Source organism: Coturnix japonica, chromosome 20, assembly GCF_001577835.2.
Source record: "Coturnix japonica isolate 7356 chromosome 20, Coturnix japonica 2.1, whole genome shotgun sequence".
NCBI lineage: Eukaryota > Metazoa > Chordata > Aves > Galliformes > Phasianidae > Coturnix > Coturnix japonica.
In genome coordinates this window covers 11,949,355-11,957,147 of record NC_029535.1, presented here as the reverse complement: position 1 = coordinate 11,957,147, position 7,793 = coordinate 11,949,355, and the positions used below count along the sequence as shown (strand labels likewise).

Here is a 7,793-nt window from a genome sequence, read left to right as displayed (position 1 = left end):
ATTGATGGCTTTCACTGTGAGGCCCTGTGAGGCTGTAGGGTTTGTCAGTGCAGCACAAGCAGCTGCGTGCAGAGCTGTAATGGTGGGCACGGCATTACAGCCAACAACTGGTGAGCTCCCGCTCTGTGGTGAGCCCACCCTCTGTGGCTGAGCATTCATCTTCGAACCGAATGACGTGGCCTTTCAGCAGAAGCCCCCGGATTCCGGTGAGCACAGCCCTGTGAATAACAGCCCTGTCAATAACAGCCCTCCGAGTAACAGCGCGGGGTTTGCTGACGCTCTCACACGATGGAAAGAAAAAAAAGAAGCTTCAGGCTTCCACATGCGCTAATTTTTCGTGTAGGAGTCCTGGAACAATGAGCCTTTAACGTGCATACGTAAATAATTAGCGCCGTTACAAGTCGGCTGGTTCCTTATTAATTGGCTGCACGTGCATGAACGGAGCCGGGCGGTGCCGTCGGGGCGGGGATGTGAGCGGAGCGCTCCGGGTCGGCTTGGGAAGGAGGAGGGACCCCCCTGGCGGCTGTGCGGGAGAACGGCTCCCGTCGGCGCGGCGTGCTGCCCCGTGCTGCCCCGTGCTGCCCCGTGCTGCCCCGTGCTGCCCTTTTACCGGCACACGATAATTAGGGTTCGGTGTCTCCCGCTATCATCCCACAATAAACCGCCCGGACGGCCGGGTTTGCTTGGGACAGAGGGCACGTTCGGGCCCGACGGATTTAGGCCATGTGAGTGATAAATAAAAGTCACAATCCAACCGATCCACCAGAAGCATTTGCTTCAAACAGCTGAGTTAAGGCTGCTTTGCTTTTGTGCTTTGTAAATGGTTTTTAGTGTTAATTTTGAAATCCTGGATGCAGGTGGCTTGTTCTGTCTTCTCCCCGAGGAACCACCTTTGGGGTCAGTGTTTGGGCTGTTCTGCAATCAGTACCTTCTACCCTGGCAAAGAAAACCAACCTAACCAATACAGCTTACAGGGTGGCTTGTTTTGTTTCCAGTTGGTGTGAAACTGCTTTTGAATAAAAGCCAAAATTTAATTTGAAAATGACAAATGCAGCAGTTTAAAATGATCAGTTAAAAGCTGCCCACCAGCCCTGCAGAGCCCTCAGAAGGAAACGTGCAGCCACGCATGTTTCATAGTCAAACTGGATGCGCTCAGGACAGGGGGAAGCTGTCAGAGCACAGAACCAATTGCTTCTCATCAGTGTGCAGCCAACGTGTCTGAGCCAGCAGCGCTCAGCTCTCACACCCATTGCTGTGCATAAGCTGAAGAAATCAAACTTCTTTGCTGCTTCAGTGCTGCAATGGGTTTTCAGTCCTCTGTGTGAATACTGCTCCATGTGGAGCTCATTGCCTTATTTCAATGTCCAGTTTGCTGGATAGTAACTGCTTGGCTCCCTTTGCAACAGCAGAGGAAAAGGGGTGTATAGGAAAAGTGCTTGTGTAGACCAAATTTTCAGAAGCTTATATTAATTTTTTATTTCAATGTAAGTTTTTATCTCAATTTACTTTTAAAATTTGGTTATTTTTAAAAAGAAACACACAAATATGTTAAATAATCTGATTTTTATTTAAATCTGTTTTATCTGCTGCAGGGAGGCTAAAATGACAGGAAATGGTCTGATGGAGGGATTTCGATGGAACCCACAAGAAAACAGTAAAGATTTGGAATTCAGGGCCAACAGCCAAAAGGAAATGGAGGGAAATGCAGCTCTGGACAAAGGCACCCTGAAATCTGAACTGTTTTTAACACAAATAGAAAGGATTTAGATTTCAGATTGAACCCTGGTGCTATTTTTATGTTATAAAGAAAGTAAAATTGGAAGAGTTTCTTTCCTGTAATGAAACCCCAAATACAAACAGTTCCTTTTTGATTTCTAAGGCAGATTTCTCTGTTGAGGAGGACTTCTGTTTTTATAACTCACGGTACCTCTCATTATGATATTAATAAGTGATGTCCACAGTGCAGTACATTCAGCCTAACGGTTTGATCAGCGCAGTAGAACCTTGCCCTTTGCATTCCTATTCTGTGGCACTAAGCCCTGCTGTGTGCCCTGTGATGAGCAGAGCTGCATTTCCCTCTCCCAGAAGACGTGGGAGTGGAACAGAGATGAAACTGCTTTGTGATTTAGAGCAAGCGCAGGAAAATTCCCAGCATCAGCTCTTGTACCAGATGAGATTATCAGTTGAGGACACGCTCTGTGTGCTCCAGCACCAACCAGCGTGACTGTGGTCAGCCAGGATCTACATGTCCCCATGGCACGATGCCTTCAAGCTCCTTTGAGCTGTGCTTGATTGCCAGGAACTGCTTCTGTATACACAAAGAGAAAACAAACGCTTCTGCCTGGCAGCTCACCAGCTGGGCAGTGCAGAATCTGCACCCCGGGAGATACAAGCATATATTTTATGAATGAAAATTGGAGCAGGCAACCTAGAACTCAGCATTCATAAATTTCAAATGCCTTGGGCTGAAAATAAAGTTAAAGAGCGGGGCCTGGGAGTTTTAAGGAATATCAGCAGGTCTGAAGGATGCAGCAGTGTCTGGGTTACACAGAGAGGAGTAAGGTTATGTCTGGGAAGAGACTTGGGGATTGACAGCCATGGAAGTGATCTGTCTGTGACCTGAAAAGGAAAATCACCACCCAGCCCTTTACCCTGTGGTTCATTCTCCCCATTACAGACAGGGCTGTGGTTCTGGATAAGCGTAAGAAAATGTAACATGTTATTGGCTTTGTCCACACTGGACCAATTCCTCTCATAAAATGATGAACCCTACAGGCTTCCTAGTGGGAAAGACCTCTCTTATGAATGAACGAGTGTGGTCTTCTGAAAGGTGGTAATGACTGGAGTGACTGTTCAGAAGTGGATGTTAAAGCTCATGTCTGAATTGGCTTCCAGCAGCACCCCAAAATCTGTGTTAAAAGCAATAACTCGGATTCTGCTCTGTACTGTGATCATTTTCAGGTATCATCCTGAAAATTTTCTAAAATTTTCTTCTTTTCTTCTATTCTTCAAGATCAAGTTTTTACCTTGATCTCCAGTGGATACGACTGACTTGATTTACTATCAAAACAAGCAACAAAGGAATTCACTTTAGGAAGGAAATCAGTACTATAAAAAATGAGTGAAAAGCCTGCAATTCTGAAGACCACAAGTTTTGGAGAACAAATGACGATGGAAGTTAATGTTGGCCTTTGGATGAAACCAACAGCCAGCTCTACTGAACCAAGCAGAGCATTCCTAACCTGACATGCTGACAGGGACACCCCTGCCTATTCCAAAAGAGAGTTTGGATGAAGCCAGATTTATCGCGTGTTCCCAACAGGGGCTGGGCTGACTCTAAAGGAAGCTATGCAGGCCAAAAGTAAACAAGATACACATGAAGTCGTTTGTGCCATCAGGAAATCTTCCAGGGGTTATGTGCAGAGGAGAAAGAAAGCCAGCAGAAATAAATGGCTTAAGCTGTCTTTCCCCTCTCCTCCTTATGCTCTGTCTCTGTATTTTCAGAGGATGTAAATGAAGGTCTCCTCCCCAGAATTCTTACCCTTATATGCACTTTCTTTACCTCTGCTCCCCCATGAAAGTAACTCTGTGTGCTGCTCCCTCCCGGCACAGCAGCTCCCTTTGTGGCAGCTGCTGGGGATGCTCAGTGGCACAGTGCTGCTCCTGCGGCTGCTGGCATTCATGCTTGGATATGGACCCCTGCAAGAGCAGGCCTGGGCTGGACAGCCGCGCTTTTCCCAGGAGCATGTGTGAATGATTTGAATTATGTAATTCTGTAAAGAAAATGTAGCCTTTTCCAGCTGCATTTACTGTGAGCAGACACGCAGCCACAGTAATTGCAAATATCGGGACAAGAAACTTTTGCATTTACATTCTGGCAAACTGGAGCCAACATTTTAATCTGCTAAGAGAGCCCAGGAGAGCTGTGCTGGTGGCACACATTGTTCACTGCTCCATGTCTGACCAGAGTCTGACTTGAACTTTGTAATTTGCTGGAGTGGAGTCACTAAATTACACACTGCTATGAGATATACAATCCCACATGAGACACAGAGCAGCTCCTTAATACGACAGCCTTCAAACAGGCATGAGCTCAAATACCACTGCAGAGAACAAAGCTTCCCAGTGTTAGATACAGCATTAGAAGTTCTACCTCGTGAAATGTTATGGACTTTATTGTCAAAGGAAATCCATATTTGTGCCCATAATAATAGTGTGCCTGGAACTCCCTGCCAAAGAAAAAGTCTGTGCAGCAACGTATAGACAAGCAACAGCGCACACAAAAAGGAAAGTTGTTGAGTGTCTGCTTTACAAATGCAGCCCTGGGGTTTCAGAAGTGCAAGATATACATATGCAGAATGGAGACAGTTATAGGCTGCTTGGCAGTGCAGACCGGCGTGTAAAATATGGGTCTCAGAAGGTTCCTTTATGGCCTGAACCGAAGATTTTGCAGCAGCCTTAATGTTCTGTTTGCTGTATTTTGGAAATCAGAACTCTGCAGTTTCAGAGATGTGTGTTGCCTTCTAACCTGCATTAACATTTGAATTTTCTGTGAATCTTCCATCATCAGAATGACAGCAGTCCGGCTCATCCAGTGTGGTGCTATTGGTAGTGATGGGGGGTTGCAGTGCTGTGGGTTGCAGTGGCTGTGAATTACCCGTGTCAGTTGCAGCAACGACTGCTTGTGCCAAAGCAAGGCACAGATAGAAAACTATTGGCACAGAAAATTGGCAAGAGATGATCAATGATTGTACATGCACATTCACCACAGTCACGCTGGCTTTAATAGCTGTAGCATGTGCTCAGCCAAGGAAGAGGTTTTCATTAGATAGATGCAGATAGATATAAATAGACATATCTGTATCTATCTAGGAATAGACAGATATGTGCATGTGTGTATAAAACACACAAAAATCACAGCTACTTGGTCTTGTCCTTTTGCCATAATGTCTGACAGAGATTTGTCCCAGTAGTAATTACACTATATTCTTTATGTGTACCAAGTTATTTACTCATTTTTATTTTAGGCATCAGGAAGGAACAAAGGCAAAAATCTGAAGCAAATCAGATCCAGATTTCAGCCTGAGAAGTGCAAAATATACGGCCAGGTCACTCCAACAGCTCCAGTGCAATCACTGCTCTCATCTGTTTGTAAATGTCCTTTGACTTGCTCTTGATCTTGGCAGCAAGCTCACAGTTTAAGCTTTGGCTCTCCATCCAAGTAGGAATATTTAGGCCAATACGGACGCTTGAATCTCTCAGTCCTCAAAGGAACTGATAAAATTATGGACAAGTTCCATTAAACAATACTGTCTTTGTGCTTATTTACTTAGAATGAGGCTGTGCATGAGGCTCTTTATCTCCAAGGGGAGTGAGAAATGTGCAGCAGGGAGCAGAGGCGCAGAGCTGGACGTGGTGTCACCACCCACCTCTCCCCAGGCCCAGACTTAGAGTTTTACCCACTTTGGCCAGCAGCAATGGAGCCTCTCCCATGGAGGGAGTGTGACTCAGAGGGGTGTCTGAATCATCAGGGCTTCCCCTGGGCGAGGCCCCTTGTGCGAACTGCCTGTCCACATGTCTGGGCGTGGGGATGGGGAGGGAGATGTGCAGTACAGGGACAGCCCTGTTAGGGACCCTACAGCTGCAGAACAGCCACAGGTGGGAAGCAGCATGGAGGTGAGGTATGGCATTGGCAAATATTGCTCCTATGACATTTTGGTGTTTGCATCCAGGGCCTGTTTTCACTTCAATGGTGCTACAACCCATGGCTGCTTCCCTGCTAAGTTAACAACGATGTGAGGACATAAATGAGGGACTGCTGCAGACGACATTGGCCTTCTGGCATTTTCGACTCTTTTCCACCCACCCTTGAAAATCATCTCAGGCCCCAAATGGATTTGTGAGCTGAACCACATGCTTGGAATGAAGTGCTAATTAAATGCTTCTACTTGATGTAGACAACATTTCTTTGAAAGGATGGTAATGTGCTGCAGATGCCATGTATTCCCATAGGGATGGAGGAAGCAAGCAGTGCTGGTAGGTCGCCCTGCTCGAGGAAAGTGGGATGTATCATGGGCGGCTCATGGCTGGCAAGGCTGCATGCTGACACTGTACTCATCTGGACCTAAGACCCTCACGTGGTCCCTCACTGTGAACATGGTGGCACAGATGCCCCATGTACTTCCATACTTTGACACCTGGGCAGTAAGTGGTGGGGCCCTAGAGTTTGAGAGGCACTCAGTGCCCAAAGTCAGGCAGGTTACAGCCGGTGGATGGTTCAGAAATAGAGATGAATCTTGCTGGGTGGAGGCCTGGCCATGCTTTTTGGGACGGCAAGTAGTTCCTGGCTTGGGCTGTCCTAGTGCAGGACACAGCTCCATAGCAAAGAAACAGAAAGGATTTTGGTCTAGCACAAGAATTGATGTCCATTCTGGCAAGAGGAGGAAGGCTGACGATCCAGTTCCAGAGCAACTGGAAGGCTCTGCTGAAATTATTGCCGTTGAAATCATGATTCATCTTTATATTTCAGGGTCAGCAGGCACCAAGAACAGAAGAGCCAGATCACCCAGGCCATATGTTTGAGTCCATTTCTAAGTCCAGACTTGCAGACGAGCAGCTTGCTGCAGGCTTGAGGCCAGCTCTTGCTCTGTCTTGGGGAATATTTTGAGCAAAATGGGTGTCTTTGTAGAGACCCAGGCTCTCCTCAGCATAATCTGGGTGCATTAGACAAAAGTGGCACTGTGCATGTTGTGTGAATCCTGAGCCTGGATCAAACCATTCTCTGCACACACTGGATGCAAATTACCAGCAGCCAACAGCCAGCCAAGTGGGCAGAGACTGTACATCATGGGGCTCATCTCCTGCACACAGCGTTTTTCTCTAGAGGACTAGACATCTGGACTGTCCTTTTTGCGAAGTCAAACCCTTGGGTATCTGAGGAGCTTTGAGCAGTGCTCGCGCCTTCCTGACCTGTGCTGTCAGGGATGGGCAGGAGAGAGGCTGCCCTGCAGGACAGGGTGTGCTTGGGGCATGTTGGCTGCAATGGTCTGAATGCAGGCCCTGCACAAAGCAAGTAGGATGGAAAAAATAAACTAGAAAATGCAATTGTCATGGAATGGTGGTTACTTCCAGGGCTGGAAAAAAATCTCAATGTGCCAGGGTAAGGATGAGAGGAAAAGAACCTGATTAGGCAGAGAGTCCAGATGGGAGGGGGAGGGCTGTGGGCCAAGATTGCCAGCTTTAATTGGTTTGTGCTAATGAGTGTTGTTAGTGATCTGCCTTGTGATACATTGATTTGCTCTTTGAGATGGATGGTCCCACCCCAGTGATGGAGCTCAAGTGACAGAGGTGTGTTGGTGCAGGTGACATAACATTCATGTTGGATGTCCAGACCCCAAATGGCATTTACCATAGTGCCAATGTTTTGAGGCCTTAGTGGTGATGTATTAGATCTTGCATTCATGCTGAATGAATGTTTGTAAGTAGACTGGAGAAGCAGCAGAGCACTGCAGTGTTAATAGGTGGGAGGGGGAGGTCCTGTTCTTTCTGTTTTGATTATGACACATTTTGCTTTGAACTGCAGCCAGTGTGAGCTGCTTCTGCCTGCTCACAGCAAATGTCTGCTTCTCACCATGCTCTCCCCTGGCCCTTCAGCTCTCCTCAGCAGAAGTGGGTGCCCATAGAACCAGAGTCTAAAGCAGAGAAATCTTTTTTCAGAGTTACAGGCCATTGAGCAGTGTTAACTTTGTCTTTAGCTGGGGCTGATAACAGTGATGGCTGGATAAGGTGGAGAT

At 46.9% G+C, this 7,793-nt stretch overlaps 1 long non-coding RNA gene across 1 annotated transcript; it reads left to right on the top strand.

Annotated features, from left to right (window-relative positions):
• The first annotated feature begins 288 nt into the window (after positions 1-288).
• On the top strand, positions 289-7,386 carry LOC116654296. Its single transcript, XR_004309436.1, has 3 exons — positions 289-725; positions 1,593-1,654; positions 3,014-7,386. It is a non-coding gene; the product is annotated as an uncharacterized LOC116654296 (long non-coding RNA).
• The last annotated feature ends 407 nt before the right edge of the window (positions 7,387-7,793 follow it).